The sequence below is a fragment of the Lissotriton helveticus genome, chromosome 5_1 (genome assembly GCF_964261635.1).
Source record: "Lissotriton helveticus chromosome 5_1, aLisHel1.1, whole genome shotgun sequence".
Lineage (NCBI taxonomy): Eukaryota > Metazoa > Chordata > Amphibia > Caudata > Salamandridae > Lissotriton > Lissotriton helveticus.
The window spans coordinates 1,931,728,760-1,931,753,223 of record NC_136065.1 but is presented as its reverse complement, the minus strand read 5'-3'; the positions used below and the strand labels follow the sequence as shown (position 1 = coordinate 1,931,753,223).

Genomic DNA, 24,464 nt, shown 5'->3' with positions numbered 1-24,464 from the left:
GCTTACTCGCCCAATCCATGAACTCTAGCCTGTGTTGTTGGCCCTCCATGTCTTTAGGTTATGCAGCCAATTAGACGAAAGAGAAGCTGGACAGCGGCACGAGGTCTGTGGAAGGGTTGTTTTATAGCATTTTAGGACCCTAGTGTAATTTTCCAGATTCATGCCCTTATATAGGTATAAATCACATTGTCCTTATAAAGGCATAGAAATCATAACCATATTTAGACATAACCGATCCAGTCCAAATACGGCATGGCTACTTCCACTAGTTCCGAAAAGCCAAAACGATTTTTTGGAAAACTCGGCTTCAGCAGTTAGGGACTTACCCATGCTTGAATATTGATTTGTCCAAGAACTCATGGAGTTTTCAAAGAACTACGACTCTTACGTCAAACTCGGCACCTTCAAGGTATAAATATGCCCACACTTGCCCTAGCAAACACATGGTGGTTTGGAGCAGTTCGACTATCTACTTGCCCGACGCATCTCGCTACAGCAAGTGCCGAAGAAAGCCGACCCTCCAGTTGACGCAATGAGAGAGACGCTGTCTTTTCTCTTGCCGAGAAATCCAGCTCCAGTGTTTCCAAGCTCACCTTGCGGGGTGTTGGGAAATCGAGTCCGGAGACAAAGAGATACCAGACCTCCTTCATTCTAAACCAAGGTACGGAGCTGATTAGACCCTAAGAGAAATCTTGGATAGATTCTTGGCAAAAGAATGCTAAACTTATGCTACACCTCACTTACTTCTTCCCTCGTACTAGACTTAGGTTAGGTACATCGGGGTAGGCGTATTTTAGAAGCACCAGTTGAGTACTTTTAGTCTTTATTTATTTATGTATGTATTTTATGGCTTAGAAACCATACCATGTTTTTACAGTATTATTTTATAATACTCTTCTTGCTGTATGCATTATACTTTACAGCCAGTATTACGACTGTATCAGTTCATTTCTTCTGCATGAGAAAGAAGACTGTTCGATAAATACTTTTATTGAAAACGCCAGTCTCTCTATTTCTCTGCACCTCTGGTGAAATGAAGAATGCACGAATGACTGAGTAAAATATCTATCTATTGTTTCCACGACTCTGAAGATACGTTTTATCTTGGGGAAGCAAAGTTGTCATGTTTATGCGGTTGTCAGAAACGTATCCATTTTTGTGAATTCAAGAAAGTTTCTAGTGACCTCTGAGCTAGCTGGCACTCACAATTAAGTCTAATATATTCGATAGAGACCTAGTAGACATAAGTCCTACGTCACATCTATAGGATATATTATTCCAATGCGCAGAGCCTATTGGGAATATAGGAACTACACTACATGGCGCCCAACGTGGGACAATGCACTAATTTAACGCTAGATACTAGAGTAACTCAGTCGTGCTTTTCACAGAGACCCCTTTTTCCCGTAAAATACTCCAATAGACGTCTGGAGTGGGTTAAAGGATAAAATATCGGGCATAATTGAGTAGGGAGAAAATCCTATGTATTAGTTTTGGGTTTTGTTCAACGTTGAAGGATACAGTGTTCCAAAATATTGTGCACCTTATCTTTGTTTACTTGAAACCTGCTCTGCAAACTTTCAATCAACAAAATGTTGACTAGTGACGAAGAAAACAGTGGAGATGCATTAAATGCAAACCAACCCGGGTTTAAACCTTACAGTTTTCGCAGAAACAGATGTGGATGCTATAATCATCCTGGAAAACATACGGAAAACCATCGCTATAAAGCTTATAGAAAATGGCCTATCATCAAGAGGTGGTAGGGTAATGTTTGTCATAGAGGCACACGAATATCGGCAGACAGAGGTATGCTATTCATGGATTATCTTCCCTGAAGCAAATCCTAGAACACATGTGTTCCACTTCTACACGATAGAGGAATCTCCAGCGGAATACACTCCTTTAGAGGATATTGAAATTCCTTTTTTTTTTTAAGTTGTTTATTGACAAACTGATAGGGAAGACATTTCATTGTACATGTAATGAGAAAATCATTATTTACAGAGTATATACAGCGCGCTCCCTGACAGGAGCTAGTTCCGTTTTCCACTTAGAACACAGAATATGATAATTCAATTCATACATACATAAAACGAGAAAAAAGTAATGCAAAACTAAAACCAAAAGAAAAAAAAGAAAGAAAGAAAAAAAAAAGATAGTAGTTTTGTCCACCAATGTAAATTACTATACATAAGTAGGCGCAGGGCCATCAATAAATTTGCCCCATATTTTCTCGAATTTTTGTAATGAGCGAGCTCCTCTTAGTTTAGCTAATCCTAACTCCATAGAGTGAATTTCATTAATTAATGACCACCATTCCCAGATATTAGGAGGTTTGGGACATATCCAAGCTCTAGCCAGTGTAAGTTTTGCACAGGATATGAGAATCGTTATCAAAGTAGATTGGGGATGAGAGGCAGGATGTATATCCAGTAGTACAGACGATATAGTAAGAACAGGTAAGAGGATTTTTTTTTATTTCCAAAACTTTGAGTACGTCCCCCCAAAAATCCCTTAGGGTTGGACAGGAAAACAACATGTGTCCTAGGTCTGCTGCATAAGCGGAGCATTTGGGACATTTAGTACGATCCCCTTGGATGTTATTGAGGGACCACTTGGAGATCTTTTCCGGTGTGTAGTATAACATACATGTTGTGCGAAACTGTTGTAATCTTAAACTAGATGACCGTACAGCATTGTTAATATTAGCTAAAGAACATGTAATTTGTTTGGAGGTTATGTTTAAGCCAGTTTTGTTACTCCATTTTTCAGCTAATTTTGTACAGTCATCAGTTTTCACATCGCAAAAACATTTGTAAGCTTCACTTATCACTGATTTATTTTTACTAGAATATAAACAGTTCCAAATGTCACAATCTAGAATATTATGTAGTTGTTACTTTCTTATTAATAAATCGTGTATTTGTATATATTTAAATCTCATTGTTTCCGTTATATTATAGAGAGTTTGGAGAGTGTAAAAATCCAGAAACCCTTGTGCACCATATAAATCTCCCAAAGTATTAATACCATAAGCAGACCATCTACGGGCCATTCCGTCGTTGAAAATTCCCGGAAGACCTGGATTACCCCATAAAGGCAATTTCGGGTGATAACAAGAGGTTTTGCAGTAGGCCATAATGTTAACCCATATCCTGACTATATCTTTAGCGGTCTTAAATTTCACCCTCTTGTAATAATTAGGGTCGTTAGCTCGCAATAAAAACAAATTTGATTCAGATTTTAACATAAAGATATGAAAAAAAAAAGTATCTTCGTTAAGTAACAGAGATCGAAGGCGCCTAATAAATGAAGACCAAAAATATAACTTAAAATCAGGGCAGTTTAAACCGCCCTTGTCTGTGCTATTTTTTAGGAGCTTCAGTGACCTTCTAGCTTTTTTGTACCCCAAAATAAAACTGCTAAATATACCGTTTAGCTGTTTAAAAAAAGAGTTGTTTAGAACTAATGGAATGGAGCGGAAGAGGTAAAGAAATTTAGGTAGTATCTTCATTTTAATAAGGTTAATTCTGCCGATTAAGTTCAAAGGTAATCTATGCCATTTTTTTAGCAGGACGATAGTGGATTTAATTAATTTGTTATAGTTAAGATTATTTATTTCTCGTATTTTGGATGTGATTTTAACACCTAAGTATGTGGCGGTCTTACAAATCTCAGGGACGTTAAGCACCGGTGTATAATTGGCTATAATTTGTGTTTTGTTTATGTTCAGTTTGTAACCCGATACTTTGCCAAATTCTTGAGCCTCAATATTTATCCCATGTAGTGTTTTGATTATGTCAGAAGAATAGATAGCAATATCGTCGGCATATGCCGTGATTTTCAATACCTGTTCATTAGATTTAAAATGAACAATTTCGGGTTGTGTCTGAAGAGAATGTAAGAATGGTTCAAGTGAGAGGGCGAATAGTAGAGGTGATAGAGGACAGCCTTGGCGAGTGCCCCGGGATATCGCAAAATCTGTAGAAGTCTGTCCCCTATAATCGATACAAGCTGAAGGATTGTCGTATAGTGCCTGTATCCCCTTAAAAAAATGCCCATTAAACCCCATTTTAGTCATGACGCGCCAAAGATAGTCCCACCCCACTCGGTCAAAAGCCTTCTCGGCATCCAACAATATCATACCGAGTGGGGTGGACTCTATCTCCGCCACGTCAAACGCGGTTATAGCCGTATTAACATGAATAGTCATGTCTCTACCAGTAATAAACCCGTGTTGTTGCGGATTAACTATTTTAGGCATAAGAGGAGCCAGCCTAGAGGCTAAAATGTTGGCAAATATTTTGGCATCTGTATTGATCAAAGATATGGGTCTGTATGACCCCCTCTCTTCTTTTGGTTTACCCTTTTTAGGAAAGAATATTATTTTGGCTTTGTTCCATGATTTGGGAGCTTGTCCTGTCACCCCAATGGATTGTATAACCTGTAATAGTATGGGGATCAGTTCCTCTAAACATATCTTATAGATCTCTAGGGGAATGGTATCTTCCCCAGCGGCTTTTCCTGCAGATAAGACAGCAATGGCTTGACGCAATTCTTGTTCTGTAATATTTTCAGACAGAAGGTCTGTTTCTAAAATATCGAGTGCAATTAGAGGAATTTCATCTAAATATTTCTGTATTGTAATTTCATTCGGGAAAGATTCTGGGGTATATAAAGTCCTGTAGTAATCCACGAATTGTTCCAATATATCATGAGGCTGATCGTATAATTTGTTATCGGAGCCTCGGATGTTAGTAATCAAAGTACAAGCTCTGTCTTCTGCCGCTTTATACGCCAATATTTTGCCAATTTTATCCCCACCCTCATATTGTTCTATCTTATATTTATGTATATTAATACTGTTTTTTTTTATAAACTTTGCTTTGGTTTCTGATTTTAATTGACTTAGCTTAAGACCTATTTCTACTACCGTTGGCAAGTTTAGCCGTAGTGCTGTGGGCAACTGTACTTCCTGAGCAGCAATATTAGAGATCAGAGATTTATTGATTTTGCGACGCTCAGAATTTTGTCTGAACACATATTTCTGCGTAAAGCCCCGGATGCTTGCCTTGCAGGCGTCCCAGACCGTGTTGCATGTGGCAGAGTTCTGGTTAATTTCTAAAAAATCAGTGAGATGAGTTTTTAACTGTGAGATATAAACAAGATCTGATATTAAATATCTGGGAAAAGAAAATAATCTAGGGCAAGTATGTGTGTGTGGAGTGTCAAATGTCAGCATTATGGGGTTATGGTCAGATGTAATACGGGGGCATATCTCCATTGTACTGACGTTAAGAAGATTAGGGTTAGCAAAAGCCATATCTAACCGGGAGCAGAGTTTGTGGGGTGCTGAGTAATATGTGTAGCCGGGAGAATTTGAGTGTAAATATCTCCACGCGTCTTTAATGTTATGAATACGGCATAAATCTAAAATTGAAGCTCTAGTTTTACGCATCCGTTGAAAACTCCCTGGTCTAGTGGTATCTAATTGATAGTCCATGATGCAGTTAAAGTCCCCCATTATAATAAGCTCACCATCCCAATCTAGAAGTTTTATGTTCAAATCGTTGAAGACCTTGAGTTCGTCCAGATTTGAGCCATACACCACACAGACAACATATTTATAATTTTCAGTACTTATTTGAGCCATAGCCCATCTACCGTCTTTATCATGACTAATTTGCAGGATTTCTACTTTGAATCGTTTATCTTTAAGGATTGCTACCCCTCTAATCGTAGTCCCAAAAGTAGAACAGCTGACAATATCATAGCCTAGTTGACAGAGTAGTTTTTTATCCTTGCCGGCTATGTGCGTTTCAGAAAGCAGCATAAGATGGGGGTTGTATAATCTCAGCTCTTCTGATATCAGACGTCGTTTATTTTTACTATTTAGCCCCGCAACGTTCCAGGCAAGGCACTTTATTTTATGCATTTAAAAGCTAAACAACCGACATGATAATAAACCAAGTGGAAATTCTTTTTTTTCCTTAAACCACACAAAACTGATAGTTTACTTTCCTTTTTATCTTTTGTAGCGTGTCTTCCCCTCAGGTTGCCAACAATTTTTTCTGTTTTTTCACCCCCCCAACCCCGCCACCCTGCGGAGAGCCAAGAACTCCCTCCCACCCACCCCCCTGTCACCTACCCACAGCGGGAAGGGACTACCCTTCAGTTTCTGCTGCCGTTGGACAGGCAGCTTCTGCATCAGACTACCTGTAAAGCCCCACCACCACCCCCTCCAATAAACTCCAATACACTCTAAATCTCTTGAAACTTAATTTCCATAACCTTAATTATGTATCAGCATAGTCAAAAAATTCAATATTCCTAGCTAGTGTCTAAAGTCTAGCTTTTACTTAATCCTGATAAATATTGTTCGGCTTCTCTTGGATCATTGAAAAATTGTGTATGGCCGTCTTTAATGATTTTTAGACGTGCTGGCTCTTGAAGAAAAACGTGCCCCCCCGCCGATTTGATTGGATCGATTAGCTTACGTAGTTTCCCAACGTCTGTCCATAGTGGCTTTACTGAGATCAGACCGTACAAACAATGATAAATTCCCTATAGTTATAGATGTGTTAGGCCGAGCTTTTTGCCATACGGCCTGTCTCAGTAAAAAGTTGCCAAAAAAAAAAAAAGAAAAGGACGTGGAAATTTGCTCGCCTTGTGCTTTTGAATTAGAGATATTGAAATTCCATTAACATATCAAGACCATGCGCTCTGGTTTAAAAGTGCCCTACAACATCAAAATCACATTACCAGGCTTGGTCCACTAGGTAGACCAGGAGCAACATGGCCAGTACTAGCAAGCTATACACCACATCCTGACATTGAAAGAATGACAGATGTAGAACTATTAGCTCAGCTAAAACAATTAATTAAAATACATAGACAATTGGTTCAATATGTCATGCGGACTCTAACAGTCCAACCTGCTATAAGAAGTCCACAGCACACCCCTTATCAGGGGAACACAAACAAAATTACACCACAGGCTATACAATCGATCATTGGTAAATAACCCACAAAAAGGGAACAAATTCCATTCTGGTTAGCTCAAAAATTACTCAGATCGAGGCAGTATTTCCCGATAGTACACCTCAAGAGAAACACAGGATTCTAACAATCTGTTTACCAATGGAGATCGCACCACACCTGGAGGACTGTGACACTTGGGGTACAGACTTTTCTGCAATCTACACAAAAACACATGGTGTCCATGTCCATGGCGGTAATACCAGACATCCTGAAACAGATTCAAAATGAATACGTGGCAGAGCCTGCTTTAAATCTCGGTATGAAGTTACTGAAGGATTTCAAACAGGTCTCAGCTATAATATTAGCTAAAATTAAAGGTGAAGCAGCATCCGTGGCAATCCGCCAAAAACTAAAAGAACTTGATGTAACAGAGCAACCGTATGAACTGGCCAGAATAATAGAAAAATCCTATGTAGAACTAAGTAGGGATAGTTTGGGTGGGAAACCAGTTAAGCCCAAACTAACAGAAAATCCTGAAAACGTTTTTATTAAAAACATTCTCACTTCTCCTAAAAAGAAGTGGGAAAATACTAGACAGACACTTCCTAAGGAGAAGCGTTCTCAATTCAGAGGTAAGTCACCTCAGAAGGAGCCCTCTGAAAAGATATATACCCTCAGAAATAGAGATAAATTGAGAAAACCTGATAGATATCAAGATACTGATACACGTTCCTCTGGTACGTTTCAGACTTCCTCACAGAAATCAGAAAGAAGAGGACGATCAGAACACAAGGACGAACGCGTGAAGTCCAAAGACGATCAACACGTTCCAAAAAATAAGAAAACCCAGTTCACCAAGAAGAAGGTAGCAGGTCTAAAAATCAGACATGCCGAGGATCTTGAGGACACAACTCAAGAACGGGGAGTGGGCTCAAACAATGCTGGACAGCGCAGCAGAAGTTACCATAGCTCGCAAGATCCTGAAGGATCATCTGGAGGCAGTGGACCTGAATTAATACATTCAAGTTGACACTGCCGATACCAGGGTTAGTGTACCCCATAAGTTATATGAAGTAACACTCCGGATAGAGGGGGACATAACTAGAAAAATAAGAGCACTCTTTTGGGAAAAACTCTCTAAAGGATATGACATCCTTCTGGCTGAAAAAGACTGGCCACCTGAATTTGTCAGGGAGTGCCCACATGACGAAGGGATCATTATGCCAGCCCTCTCAAATCATATTCCTATTCATAAAATATACACCTATGCCAGAAAATGGGCTGTAGCCCAGGCTCCAGTATTATATATAAAAATCATGTGGGATGGGAGGAGGACTCTCCTTACCATAAGATCCAGTTAAAAAATCAACCAACTGCTCAGAGGCAGTATCCAGTTAAGCAAGAAGCTAAAAAACAGGTCAGGGAGATCTTAGATCGACTTGAATACCAAGGGGTGATTGAAACATGCACCTCGTCCATGAACAATCCTTTTTTTCCTATCTCCAAACCAGACAATACAAAACCTTTGCAGTACAGAATGCACACATTGCAGCACTGATGAATAACAAACCGTGCGCAAAAAATATAAAACCACATTAGATAGTTCTAACGGTTTCTTCTGTCAAAACATTGCACTTGAAAGCAGGTACTTGATCGCTTTCTCAATTATGGGGACACAGCGTCACTTCTGTCGTCTCCCCCAGGGATTCAAGAATAGTCCAGGGTTATTTTCAGCCAGAGTAACAGAGTTACTACAAACGTATGATGATGAGGCATTATCTTATGTCGATGACATCTATCTAACAGACGATGACTTGGACAGGCACTTGAACAGGATGAACACCATAATACTTGGGTTCACCTCTGAAGGGTACAAATTAAACTTTAAAAAATCAAGAATTGCCCATCTCAACGTCCTATTCTTACGATACGAACTTTCAGGTGAAGGCAAGAGCCTGGCAGCAAACTTTTTAGAAAAGTGTTCCCTGCTCCAACCTCCAAAAATGCGGAAAAACTTACAGTCAATTCTAGTCTTCCTGAATTTCGGAAGAACTTACATTCTAAATTACGCAGAGAGGGTTAAACCTCTCTACGAATTAATAAAACCTGATTTCAAAACAACAAATTGGACTCAAAAACACACAGAAATGTTGCGTTCAGTGCAAACAGACATGTTAGCAACAACGCATTTACAGACACGTGTAAACGTACGCAACCTTGTAATCCGAATCATCCCAGGAAGATGCAGATTCACTTACTTAAGCTTTAATGAAGGTGAAAAGGTACCAATAGCTTATAAATCACACTTGTACACACAAGCTGAAATGAAATTCACTTCAACAGAAAAAATTCTGACAGCGGTTCAAACTGCAGTAGCAAAAGAGAGTGCACTTGCACAGGGAAAACGCATAATGGTCGTTACGCCTGTACCTGCCTTAGAGGCAGTGACAAAAGCGATCATTCCGAATGCAAAAGCTTTACATCAAAGGTGGATACAATGGGTTAATTCTTTTGCTGCAACAGACGTTGAATACGTTTTTGACACTTACTTGAAAACTCAACAATTTATACAATACGAACAAGAATGTCCTCTGTCGACTGAGATTCTGCCTCTAGAACATTACGGATGTATAATTTATTCGGACGGATCAGCACAGCCCGCAATTGGGGGAAAATTAGCTTATAGTGCTGCGTGCGCGATTGTTAAATGTCGCTGGCGCGATGGTAAATTCCGACCTATGGTCACAAAAACTCAATCACTAGGACATTTTACAGCTCAGCGAGCTGAACTCCAAGCATTCAAGATGGCGCTTGAAAGTGCCGATCGAAGATTCCCCACACTCATAGTGTGCGATTCGTATTACTGCATTCAATCTTACAATGAATACTTGCAGAACTAGGTTCAAAACGGTTTCAAAGATGCAAAAGGTGGCACAATCAAGCATAAAATGCTTTGGGAACAAGTAGTTCAATTACAGGAAGAACTACAAAAGACTCATGTGATCCATACACTGAGTCATCAGCGTGATGGAGTTCACATTGCAGGGAATTCATTGGCTGATGAAGCCGCGAAGGCAGCTGTGCAAACGGCTTCCGTAGCTGCAATCACTCGTTCAAAAACAAAAAAAGACGGCGAAACAATGCTAGCTGTCAATGCCACAAGCAAAGGCAGCGGTGCAGCGTTACCTCTAAACTATTCACTCGAATATTCATACATAATTGATGCAAACTCTGTTCCTTTTGCTCGAATCCCTGGAGTGGGGGATAGGGTGATTCCAAACAGGAAACGTAGAGGTGCTTTGATACAAGAAGCACATATGGGAGAGGGTCTGATACATCAAGGGATCTTAAAATCTCTACTAGAATTAAAAAAGACGTACTGGTGGAAAGGGATGAATTCCCACATTTACGAATTTGCAATTAATTGCGATGTCTGCTACAGAGATCACAGCATATAATGCCGCCAGATACCTGACTACAGTATAGCCAGCCCAATAAAGACACCATTGTTAGACAGCACTAGACTATCTACACGCAGACGTCACTGTGGACGAATGCGGTCCCAACAACTATTAGGACAGTATTCATTTGGATGTGGCCTCAGCGCTCGGCTGACGCTCGAGCTGTTATAAAAGATTTGCGAGTCTTTATTGGCACATACACAATCGGCACGCTACATTCTGACCAGGGTCCTGCGTTTAGCTCCATAGCTTACAAAGAGGCCATGGCCAGCTTGGGTGTTGCATTGTGGTACTCAAGTCCATTCCATCCTGAGGGAAATTCGGTTGTGGAAAGAAAAAAACGTGACATAAAGCAATCTATAACAGCAAGGCTATTAGGCTCGGGTGACGGGTGGGTCAAACATTTAATAAGTGTCCAACGTAGTCTTAACAATCAGCCAAGAAATTCTCTGGGTGGATTCACTCCATATGAAATCCTTTTTGGTACTAGAATGATTATCGATCGTCATACTTCAGTGGTAGAACAAAAACCCTTTGATATCAAAGACCGTTTGGCTGTTTTGCAGGACTTAAATGAAATAAGAAGAGGTCTAAGCAACACATTACAGAAGCCAACGACCACTGAAGAAAAACCACCTATCCCAGCAAGACCTGTCTGGATTCCAAAGATTGGGGATCTGGTCAGAGAAAAAATAACAGATAAGAAGGAATTTGGGCCTTCTTACAGAAAACCAGTACCTGTGCTAGCAATCCACGGATCAAGAACAGTGTTACTGCCGCCCCTTGCTGGAAGTAAGGAGAACTGGTTTGGTATCCATCGACCTGGTAAAACCACATCATGTGGCCGATAATAAGTAGTAGGTCCAGTGGACTCCAAAGGTGTAGCAGACGACCAAATCTCGCTACTATCCAAGAGGTTCAAACCGTGAGACTCATTACCTTTGAAGAATCTGCAGTAAGAAAAGAAGGACTATGCAACAAAGCCATGGAACTTGTGCCTCTTGAAACCCAAATAACAGTTCGTCAAGAAACTCCCGTCTACAATGATGTAGCATCTGACTATACTAATATGTCAAGTGACCAAGCAACTCCAGCGAATTCAAATAATCCAGATGCAATACCAGCAATTGACAGAACTGCCTCTGGCTATTTCATCAATTTTGATATGTTTTCTGAGGATCCCAGTGAGCCTGAAACAACGCCAGCAAATAAAACTTTCAAGGAACAAATAACAGAACTCTTTCACCAGCTTGCAAATACATATCTGGTTTCACCATGGGTTGAATCTTGGATTGTGTTAGGTGTACTTTTTCTCCTACTATGGCTCATTCTTGTTTTAAGTTTGGGAAAGCTGATAGATGGAAAATATAGTAAAATGGACACAACAAGTAAGAACATCAACTTGCTCTTGATGCCACACAAATCATCTCATCGTGAACAAAGAGACCTGTCATCAGTGAACATCACAGTCGTTCCTCTACCTGGTGGTATAGCATGGGACAGAACTGATTATGACATTTATGGTCCTGTAGAGTTGTTGAAGATTCCACACCAATTTAAGGTTTCCTTGAGTGACTTTGTTTCACCCAGCACATTTTTTGATGAGTGGGACTTTGAGACTGTTAATAACATGATGGCAGACTTAGAAATGTCAGCAAAATTTACAAAACATGAATACTTAGAAGGTTCATCAGATTATGAACAAATGTATTGTTTTAATCATTATGGTCATCATTATTTGCACAAATCTGCAAACCTTAGAAATGTTTTTACTTATAATCAATGGGAACATTGTCCGACGCCACCAAAGGGTAGCTCAAAAACATTTTATGAAAAATGTCCATACTTCTCAGGTTTTAATGTCACAAATCCAGAAACATTTTACTTAAAAATGTTTATAAGACAGGAATGAAAAGTATGTTGACTAAATACTAAGCAAATGTATTCTGCGGCCTTTAATGCTCAATTGTCCACATTAGGGAGCCGATTAGGATGGCGGACGGACTTTGTCCGTCCGCCATCCTGTCGTAGCAAGGGACCGTCCGCCATAATGGCGGAGGTCCCGTGCGCCGAATTAGGATGCACCCGCCACAGTGGCGGGTGCAACCCGCATTTTTAACATTGCGGCGGGCGGTGCTGAAAGCACCGCCCGCCGCAATGCTAAAAATGCATGTTGTGCGTTTCAAAGCACAACATGACAGGCACCACGCTTGGTTCCTGATAGCACGCAATAGTTGGATTAAGTACCTTAAGTAACGATCACTAGAAATTACAAACCATTAACTAAGGAGTGCCATAGGCCGTCCACATATTTTTTCTGAATCATAGTAACCACGCGGGGCCTGCCATGTTGTACTTTGAAACGCAGGGGGGTACCATAGGGTCCCCCCATGTGCACCCTCCACCCCCCTTTATCCTGGGGGCCCGCAACGGGCCCCCAAAGTAAAGACCGTATGCCTTTCCGTGGCGGCATTGCCGCCACAGAAAGGCAATCCCCAAAGTCCATCCTAATATGGCTGGCAGTGTCTGATAGACACCACCACCATATTAGACCTTTTCCGCCACAGTCGCAAGGCGACCGCGCGGAAAAGTGGCGGATGGTCTTCCCGTCCGCTGCGGACCCCCCAGCAATCCTAATGTGGCGGGGGGTCATTTCAGGGAGGATGGTGGATGGATTGCCCCCGCCGGGCCGGCGGAGGCTACCGCCAGCCCGGCGGGGGAAATCCGTCCACCATCCTAATCGGCCCCTATGTTTTGACTTTTGGAAAGAAAACATTGAAACAAAACTGTCTGGGGCACAAAAGACTGGCAGGTGCAAGGTTTAGAAGCATTATTCAGAGCCCGCATCATCCCAGAACAAATAATGTTCTTAAATGAAACTGTTCAACAGACATATTGTCTTGGCCTGGCTAAGATAAAAGACTTAAACAAACTGTCCATACCTAAGCCCACACCTGATAGTAATGGAACTACAGGTGAGGAGGTAGACGTGAAATATATTTTACAACAGAACAGAACTAATCCTGATTGGAAGAAGTGGTTAATCTGGCCCACAAACACGAATAACTGTCAAGATAGATTCCTGAATAAGACACAGGGGTTTACAGTAACTAGGCCAGATCCAAGATATGTCCAGAGACAACATCCAGGGATAATAACAACATACAGTGTAGGAAAACTGTGCCTTGAGTCGCTACAAAAATCCGCACTCCCAGATATAAAACAACACCTAACTTTACTTAAAGATGGTGTTGATTTGAGAGACTTCTTACAAGGACCTCGTAAACCACGTCATAAACGTTTCATATATGCTGGTATTTATGCTGCTTATAATGAAGTATGGAAAGTCACGCAAATGAAAACTGCAGAACGAATACGAGAAATTGATCGTAGTAATTTAGAGAAAGCTCTCTCTGTAGTTGACAATTGTTTAACGACTCTGTCATCCAGAATTTATTCTTTGGACAGCATTGTATCCTCTGCCATAGACATAATGGAACAGGACTTGCTCATGTTACAACATGGACAGTCTCAATTGCGTTCTATAATGCTGCTAGGCTGGACGTTACAAAATCTTCGTTCCGGCTATGTGCCGTGGCGTCTAATCAACACCACGTCATTGTTTGCTGGCTTTAACCTTACAGATAAACAAATCTCTCTGGCACAGAGGGGAGCAGACTATACGGTGCTGAGCATAGAAAAACTGGAAAGATTACCATTAACCGTTTCTGAGAAACCAGCCATAGATTGGCTAATCCATGGCACCATCACGATACCAGTGACGATTTTCCAGTATTAGTATTGCTTGAAACACATACCAGCAGGCCTGTATGAAAGGTTCGGTAAAGAATAAATAAAGTCGACCTGGGATTTACCATACACACACAAATGTTGGGAGTGGGGAAAAGGAGGTATTTCTTAGTGGTAAAAATTGTAAAAGCACACTGAGCGGTGCACTTTAATGTCAGGGTATTAATTTACATGGAGCCTGCGATGGCTCTTCGACCAACTTATCCTGCCACCTGCAAGGTTCTCCGGCAGCAGTGATAGATCCAATTTTTAGGCTACTATCCCATGGGAGCTACATAATGTTGAATGATCACAGCTGTTGTAGAATGATGCCAGGAATAGCCTATCTCATTAGTGTGTCAGCCAGGGTCACTTGCTGTATGCAAGTATTGTTTCCTAAAACTAAGTCAGACGGGGAGTCGCCGCTATGGCCTTCACTGAACATCTCTTCTATACGGATTGATACTTTAAGCAGAATGAAAGCTATTCTTTTACAAAAAACTGTGCCACTGACCTCGTCCAAAGAGACGTATGATCTGCAAGTTGCAAGGTCCTCTGCAGAGATACATGCCCTATTATCAACAAACTGCCCCATACATTTCGCAGAAATGTTAGGTCGTATCTTAAACATGTCTGATACCAGTGGTATTGTACATGTATTTAAGACAATTTTTTCGGGACTGTTAGCACCCTTTGAAGCAGTCCTAGGCATTTTTCCAAACTTTGTGCACTCTGTGTTTGGCGGCCTGCCTCTCATTTTGGGACTCGTAGCAGGGATACTATTTTTGTTCCTTCTGCTCCGATATGGCAAGTCCAGTAAACAGCGATACCCAGATTACCATGGAGAACACAGATTCTTGGCTTGGCTAGTTTAAGAGATCTGAATACCACGTGGTTCCTATCGTTCAGACCAATCTGGCAAAATTGCATCTTACCTGTGCCTACTTTGTGGAGAGGAATGCGTGTTGGATATTTGTCTGACACTTCCATCAGCACTGCCAACGGATGTTGACGCTTTGCTTGGTTGGGTAACAGCTCATGCATTGTGTTGTCCCCAGCAGCTACCTATCCTGATGACGGCATTCATTGAGGTTTCACCAACAATTCCAGCTGAAGGTGAGATACGTGGACCAACAGGCACACAGGTAGCATCTACTGCAAACATTGCTAATGCAACTGACGCTGATGGCGATGCTTCTCATCTGTGTACGATTGATCTACTTAATGAAGTGGTTCAACTTTCACCTACTGTGGTAGACAATTTCTTTGCCAGCTTAGAAGATTTAATGTTTTCTCCTGACACCGAGAATAACTTTTGAAATTAATACACAGCGTTCCATCAACTTTGAATTCGACCTTCGTTTTTCAAAACAAAAACTTCTAACTTTGGAACTCTATTTTTCTACGATTTTTTTTTCTCTCTGCAAAATTTTAACTTTGGCACAAAGTAATCTGCTTAAAGTAGAACTGTTCTTAGAGAACAAAAATTCTTTGAATACTTCATAGAAACAATATTTACCTTATACACAAGCCAAACCAGTTTATATATTCTGCTATGGGATGGTCTCGACCTTTTTCTTCTGTATTCAAGAGCCATTTCATTAACCCTTTCGGTGCTGATGACGGCTCCCAGCCGTCATGAGTCACAGTGCTTGTGTGCTGATGACGGCTGATGACACCCATTTCAATTGACCTGCAGCACAGCAGGGGAAACTCTCAAGCAGTCAATGAGTTAATGTAATTTTTATGATTCATTCAGTTATCATTGCCAATATCATACTATATGCTTAATAAGGAATCATTGCTTTCAAATACGTACAGTACAAATACTCATTTTCGTGTACAACCATTTCAAATGCATTTTATGTATTTTTGGGTGGCATTGTAAACACATGCTTTAGATAAGTTTTAGTACTTAAATTTAGTAATGTCGAACATGATAAAGTGGAGTGGGTGTTGTATAGCATTTTAGGACCCTAGTGTAATTTTCCCGATTCATGCCCTAATATAGGTATAAATCACATTGTCCTTATATAGGCATAGAAATCATAACCATGATATTTAGACATAACCGACCCAGTCCAAGTATGGCATGGCTACTTCCACTAGTTCCGAAAAAGCCACAACGATTTCTTGGAAAACTCGGCTTCAGCAGTTAGGTACTTCCCCTTGCTTGAATATTGATTTGTCCAAGAACTCATGGAGTTTTTAAAGAACTACGACCCTTTGATGACGTTATTATGTCCAACTTTATGTCAAACTCTGCACCTTCAAGGTATAAATATGCCCACACTTACCCTAGAAAACACACAGTGGTTTGGAGTAGTTCGACTATCTACTTGCCCAACGCATATCGCTACAGCAAGTGCCGAAGGAAGCCGACCCTCCAGCTGACGCACTGAGAGAGACGCTGTCTTTTCTCTTGCCGAGAAATCCAGCTCCAGTGTTTCCAAGCTCCCCTTGCGGGGTGTTGGGAAATCGAGTCCGGAGACAAAGAGATACCAGACCTCCTTCATTCTAAACCAAGGTACGGAGCTGATTAGACCCTAAGAACAATCTTGGATAGATTCTTGGCAAAAGAATACTAAACTTATGCTACACCTCACTTACTTCTTCCCTCGTACTAGTCTTAGGTTAGGTACATCGGGTAGGCGTATTTTAGAAGCACCAGTTGAGTACTTTTAGTCTTTATTTATTTATGTATGTATTTTATGGCTTAGAAACCATACCATGCTTTAACAGTATTATTCTATAATACTCTTCTTGCTGTATGCATTATACTTTACAGTCAGTATTACAATTGAAGCAGTTCATTTCTTCTGCATGAGAAAGAAGACTGTTCAATAAATACTTTTATTGAAAACGCCCGTCTCTCTATTTCTCTGCATCTCTGGTGAAACGAAGCATGCACGAATGACTGAGTAAAATATCTATCTATTGTTTCCACGACTCTGAAGATACGTTTTATCTTGGGGAAACAAAGCTGTCATGTTTATGCGGTTGTCAGAAACTAATCCCTTCTTGTGAATTCGAGAAAGTTTCTAGTGACCTCTGAGCTAGCTGGCACTCACAATTAAGTCTAATATATTCGATAGGGACCTAGTCGACATTAGTCCTACGTCACATGTATAGGATATATTATTCCAATGCGCAGAGCCTATTGGGAATATAGGAACTACACAACAGGGTGACTTGTGGACGTGGAGAGGGCTGCGACCAGAGCCTCATCACCATCAAACAAGTAGGACGTTCGTTAGATTCTTGTGGTTCTTCCACCGGACAGCTGACATCTTAGACTTGAAAGAGCTTTGAGAGAGTAGGCCTATTTATTGTCGTATTTTCAGCCAGGGACGTCTGAGACATCCAATAAACACATGATAATGCCACCATTCTTTCCAGCTACAAGGCACAAGCCATCTATAGGATCTACATGTAACAGCCACCATGCTGCAGCTTTGATGGGAGGGTGCCTGGGCACCATCTATTGAGGCATCTCTTCCAGAAATGTGCAGAGTTGTTTGGCAATGTGTTCAATGGGTGCTGCTTTACAATGTTTACTACCACGGAAGGCAGATTGATAAGGTGATAGGAGGCCAGGTTGGAAGGGTCTTTTTTAACTATAACTTATTCATAACTACAAAGGCGCTAACACTGACGCGGTATGTAGTGTACATGCATTTGTGCATGTGTGTGTGTGTAATAAAAAGTACATCTAAAAACAAATCATAGAAATGCAAAGATTAATTTACGTGCCGTAAATACCACGCCTGTTATCCTTGAACATTTTCAGATATCTACCTGACTTAAACCGCCGCAAAAGTTGTCAGATTCCAAATGTGTCAATCACAAAGACTGACAGTTTAATCCATCATTAGAAATGTTCATAAGATAGAAACAACTCTGAAGTCTGCCATTTTACCTTGTACTAACATTAGCTAAAGCCAGTGAGGTAAGCCCTGTTCGCAGGGCCATAGCTCACGCTACATTCCTTGCGCTGCAATGGCGACTCTGTATGTAATTGGGATACATTGTAGCTTCTATGTCCTATGTATTAGTTGCTTTGTGCATTTAATGCACAACATTTGAACTTGAAAGCTGAGACTTACCTATCTGGTGCCCCTTCCTCTCCTTTTATCAAGGTTTCAGCCAGCATAGCGAAAGTATTATGTGTTTTATGAGCAGTGGCATAGCAAGGTCAGGTGGTACCCAGTGCGGAAAATTTCTTGTCACCCCCGGCTTGACAAAATGGCAAAAATATGTGTTTAAAACTAATAGGACACGTTACAACACAAACATTTACACTGCATGCCTTTACAACACAGTTTATACATCGCAACATCCGTTACAATGCATTATTTTACAAAGCATGCCATCACAACGCATTTTTAGAAACTACATTTACAACGCTTTCTATTAAAACGCATACCATTACAACGCATAAAATTACAATGTATAATACTTTGAGGGCAACAGTAGGGTATGTGTTGGATAGTGTAGGGGTAAAAATTACTATTGCTACTCCAGTGAGTGCAACAGTAGGGTAAGTGCTGGATAGTGTAGGGCTAAAAATTACTATTGCCACTCCAGTGAGTGCAACAGTAGGGTAAGTGTTGGATAGTGTAGGGGTAAAATGACAATTCCCACTCCAGTGAGTGCAACAGTAGGGTAAGTGTTGGATAGTGTAGGGATAACAAATACTATTCCCCATTACTTAACTTATAATGCGTTGTAATGGTATGCGTTGTAGTAACATGCGTTGTAATGGCATGCGCTGTAGTGACATGCGTTGTAATGGCTGCATTGGAATGGCTTGCGATGTAAAGGCAGTTGCGTTGTAATGACTGCGTTGTAAATGTAGTGCGTTGTAATGAATGTGTTGTAATGGTTGTTTCCCGTTTAAAACACATATTTGTGCCATTTTGTCAACCCCTCATTGATGACACGTGTAACCCCCAACTTGACAAAATGGCAAGTTGGGGCAATTGTTTCTGGTATTTATTGATCCTTATGCAGATTCCCTGTGTTATAGTCCTTCGTCAGATTCTTTGTGGTATTTAAGGGTCCCTATTCAGATTCCTAGTGCTATTAATCCATAGGCATAATCCTTATGGTAACTGTCCTTAGGCAGATTTTCGAGGTATGCATTGGCCCTTATACATATTCCTTGTGGTATTGTCCTTTACCAGATTGTTCGTGTTTTTTTATGGGCACTTTATGTAGATTTCTAGTGCTATTAATCCATAGGTAGAATCCTTATGGTAATGGTCATTGAGCCGATTGATTGTGGGATTTACTGTTCCTTGTGCAGATTCTTTGTGTTATTCATCCTTAGGCAGATTCTTTGACGGTATTTACTGATTCCCATACAGATTCCTAGTGGTATTAGTCCTTAGGCAGATTCTTTGTGGTATATATTGGTCCTTTGCAGAATCCTTATGGTAATGGTCCTTAAGCCGATTTATTGTGGTATTTACTGATTCTTATGCAGATTCCTTGTGGTATTGGTCCTTGGACAGAGCCTCTGGGATATGTATTGGTCCTTAGGCAGATTCCTAGTGGTATTACTCCTTAGGCAGATACTTTGTGCTATATATTGGTCCTTATGCAGATTCCTAGTGGTATTACTCCTTATACATATTCCTAGTGATATTCGTCCTTAGGCAGATTCTTTGTGGGATATATTGGTCCTAATGCAGATTCCTATAGGTATTACTCCTTAGGCAGATTTCTTATAGTATATATTGGTCCTTATGCATTTTCCTAATGGTGTTACTCCTTAGGCAGATTCTTTGTGGTATATATTGGTCCTTATGCAGATTCCTAGTTGTATTACTCCTTGGACAGATTATTTGCTGTATATATTGGTCCTTATGCAGATTCTAGTGGTATTACTCCTTATGCAGATTCCTAGTGGTATTACTCCTTAGGCAGAATCATTGTGGTATTTACTGGTCCTTATGCAGATTTCTAGTGGTATTGCTCCTAAGGCAGATTTCTTGTAGGTCCATTTTCGAATCTAGTGCAACTGTGAAATCTCCTCCCTCAACACAGAGTCCTGGGAAGGAATGATTATTACAATTTCCAACTTAAATAGAATTTTCTTTAATTCCTAAAACAAAGCTATGGTAATGCAAAGCGAATACCTCAAGCAAAGCTATTACCTATCTGTGCGTTTTATCATGAGGAATTATTTCAACTTTCGAATTAGCTTAGTTTGTAAATATCCTTTTGGCCCTTCCGTTGTGTCAAACATGCACTAATAACACTTTTATTTCATCCATTTCCTATTCGAGATGTGAGAATCGTAAAGCAAAAGGTATGTTACTACAATGGAGTTCTATCTGTTTTACGATTATTTGAATATATGAAAATATATTACATATATGTGTTGAAATGTTTCATAATCACCCTTCGCTTACATATTTAAAAGAAACCATTCACAAAACTATTGTTTCCAGTATTGTGTTCCATAGAACTTAATTGTAGAGAAACCTGGCAACCAGTGAACTAATGATCAACATATTTGGAAGATAGTTCGGGCTAGAGTTACTGAGGATCTTTCCAGCCTTGAGACAATGATAAGGCTGTCTTTAGTCAAGACAAATATTCTTGTTTAATAAAGGATATGCCTGAATTATATAAATACTAAGAGTGCCATGTAACAGGAAAAACTCATTTGTTAATAATTTCTTAATATCGTGGCTTAAAAGTCTTAAAACTCTTTTATGACTGGAAGAAATGCTCAGAGCCCGATTATGAGTTTGGCAGTCATGCTGCCTGATTGCGTGTTGGCGGTCAGGAGAACGCCGCCAAGCTGGCGCCATCCCAACTGCTGTATTACGATTACACCGCCAGGCTGGCAGTGAGTGTAGTGTCGGCTGAGCCTGAAGCGTATGGCGCTGCCATGGCAACGCCACTTGCACGCCAAAAGCACCGTCCACCGTGCAGGTAAACATCCTTCACAACGCGGTCAAAACACTGCGGTGCCATTACGACGCATCTTTTACAACGCAAGTCGTTGCCACGACTTGCACTGGAGGGCGCTCTAGACTAAGGAATAGTAGATGTACTATTTCAACACCTTCCCTACTGTACGTAGGCTGGAGTTGGAATAGTAAATCTTACTATTCCTAAGTCCAGCACCCTACAGCGCAAGTCGTGGTAACGACTTGCATTGTAAAAGATGCGTTGTGATGTACCGCAATCATTTTGATCGCGTTGTAACATCATACATCCAGCGTGCACAATGTTGTGCATGGCACACAGTGCACACACAACAGTGCAATAGGAGGGGGGTACAACATGTACCCCCATGCACCTTGCCCAATGAGTAAAATCGTCCGGGCCCCTTCCCTGCCTTTCCTCCAACCTTGTCATGCCAGGGTGCCCGCCATGAAAGGTCGGCGGAAAGGCAGGTCGTGATTGAGACGGCATTGCAGGCACCGCCTCCCATTCCCGCCACTTTGGTGACAGCCACGGGAGCCAGGATCCTGGCGGTGGCGGAGGTCTTGTGGCGGTCTGACCGCCATGGTCATAAAGGCGGTCAGGCCGCCGAGGAGGTGGTGGTCGGACCACCGCCGCGAGTACGGCAGCCTTTGGACCGCCATACTCATAATCAGGCCGTCAGTAAATCGAGCCCTTGGAATGTACACTCAAATAAACGCTCTCTTGGTAATGGTGGATTTTCTTTATGCAATTTTTGTAAAATTCCCTAAAATACTGGCCACTGTTCATATTTTTCAAGAATATAGATATTAAGACAGTTGGATTTTGGAAATCTCTACTGACAAATCTGCATATTCAGCTTCCAGAATCAGCATGTGTTTGATTAAGGGCTGCTGAAGCTACTCTGTATTGGATTTGTAAATCCTGCTGGTGTTGCAAATTATAGAGAGCACATAATAAAACACTATGTTTGGAGTACTCTTCACCATTGCTGGTGTAAGTGTCTGGCACAACATGTAGGGTAGTACCTATCTTTGGATACTTTTTCACATTTCTCTTTCTAAATATGTATTTGGGAAAGCAGACCTCTAAATTTGTGGTTGAAACAAAGTCTTAGAAAAAGAATCAAAGATTTGATTTTGTAGGTTGGGATTTGCAGATAGCAATAGGGTGGGTTTGTGAGCCTAGTCTGGTAAACACAGACATCAGGCCATATATGGTGAACCAGTCTGATAAACACAGGCCATGACGGCCTCTAGTTGATAGACCAATCAGATATAGAAGGTATGTGGCCAGCACAGTTTAGTGTACCAATCTTATGAACGTGGATATGTCAGATAAATACAGACCTCGGACATGCTGTGTTAGATCCCCCTAATGTGGCTGTGCTCCATGTCTGCTAAAATTTCCAGCAGCAGTTTAAGTTTGATTGGGCTAGTTGAGTAAATGTGGGATTAGTCACCTTGCAGCCATGGTCCTGCTTTTACGGACTGGCTAGTAAACACATTCACAGCATGTTTGAACTGCAAAATCTGTGCTATAAAGCTCAATATACGAGTTACTTCAACTTGTATATTTTTGGACTTTTTAAGTTTACTATACGCACACACTACATTTATGTGTGTCAACATATGTATATACTGCAAAGAGGCAATTGCCACTGTGTAGTTATACATAAGTCAGAGTTTCCATTGGAAAAACGTTGTTTGTTTTGCTAATTACTTTGGCACCATTGAATGAATCTTCACGAAACTTTCCACAAATAAGTTCATCTACCTCAGCTCTGTCCTGGAAAGTTTTGTGGTGAGCCATAGAGGAACAATGTTGAGTGGAGAGGGTGGGCAATTGGCTGCTCAAGGAGGCTTGGCTGCCTGTGGGGTGGGGCACAGGGCCTGGCCAGAGGCTGCCCTGGGTTCAACTCCACACCACTGATGACCAAAGGCCATGCACATCATTGGGTTGGCTGCAGGAGGCCAACGCCACCCCCTCCCCTCCCCCCGCCCCCACCGCACAAAGCGAAGGCAGTGTGTGCTGGAGGGTTGGGCGCAGATATAATACGATCATACTTTATTTTCTTAAACGCATACAAATTTACTGATCGACTGAAAAAAATAAAGGTTAGAAGTGGAGGTATGCGTAGGTCTTCAAATAAAAAAACTACAGTTTTAAAAGCAAAAAAACACAGAAATTCACCAATTATACGTAACTGATTTAAGTATAGGTCATAACCATGATGTATATGATCTTATACTAACATCTCTGGTTCTGGTAGCTTTTACAAATCACTCAGCCTTCGGTCTTATGGTTATTGATGCCATGATGTCATCAAGCACTCTATTACACAGCTTCCTGTTGTGTCCTATCGCTTTCTTCATATAACGCATGTGATACACACTCGTGTATCTTACAACATAGAGGAAACAGAAATCGCTACGTATTTCACTCACTTGATTTTAGGCCTTTATCGTTCAAAAAGTGGTTCCTGCGTTCAGAGTAATGAGAACCAGATAAGAGGAGCTGTAGAAAAGAGCGATGCCTCGGGGTGTGAGGCTCTGTGAGGCTGACCGCAGGCCCCCAGCTCCCCACGCCCCCTGCGTACAGTATCTGTGGGGGCAAGGGGGCGGGGCGGGGGTGCAGGCAGGCCCCATGCTACACTGGCGCTGCGTATATTTCCGAGAAAATGATCGACGTCTTATGAATCCAGTTCCGGACAGTAATGGCGTGCCTACAGAATCCGGAAATCGCCATTCCCCCTCACGGCGTCCTGCGATTTTTTTTTAACTAAAATCTATAAAAAAGCACGATTTCTTTGTTCCGATATCTCTCAATCTCGCGCAAAAAACGAGGTTAGCGCTGACCCTGCACCCCAGTATCTTGCCTTCTGAATCTAGACACCAGATAATGATAAGGGGGCTCGGAATGAAACGTATTGAATTCGGCGGTAATTGGAGTTAGGCCGGCGTTTACGAGCAAACCTCTCCCCAACGAAAAGCCTGTTTAGCTCACAGAAACACGAAAATATTACTCACTTCGACCAGGCACAAAACGTCCGATATCTGTTCATTTTCATCACCCAAAAAATAAACAATCAACACTCGTTGGCTCCGGGTATTTAATTTTTTAATTGTTGCAGTTTTATATAGCGCAAACTTGACCCGAAGGTAGTGGAGGCTTTATATGAGCACCAGTTACGTTACACAAGGACACGTTTGCAGAATGCGCAGGACGTGCTGAAAAGCAACAAGAACACACACACATGCAAACTCAATCAGGAGAATAAATAAA

The 24,464-nt window shown here is 41.2% G+C and overlaps 1 long non-coding RNA gene across 1 annotated transcript in view; it reads right to left on the bottom strand.

The window, feature by feature from the left end:
* The window catches only part of LOC144753889 (uncharacterized), a 203,288-nt gene extending 179,562 nt beyond the window's left edge, over positions 1 to 23,726 (bottom strand). Inside the window, exon 1 of the long non-coding RNA XR_013594587.1 lies at positions 23,627 to 23,726. This is a non-coding gene — a long non-coding RNA (uncharacterized LOC144753889). The remainder of the gene's footprint in view (positions 1 to 23,626) is intronic.
* Positions 23,727 to 24,464: the final 738 nt, after the last annotated feature.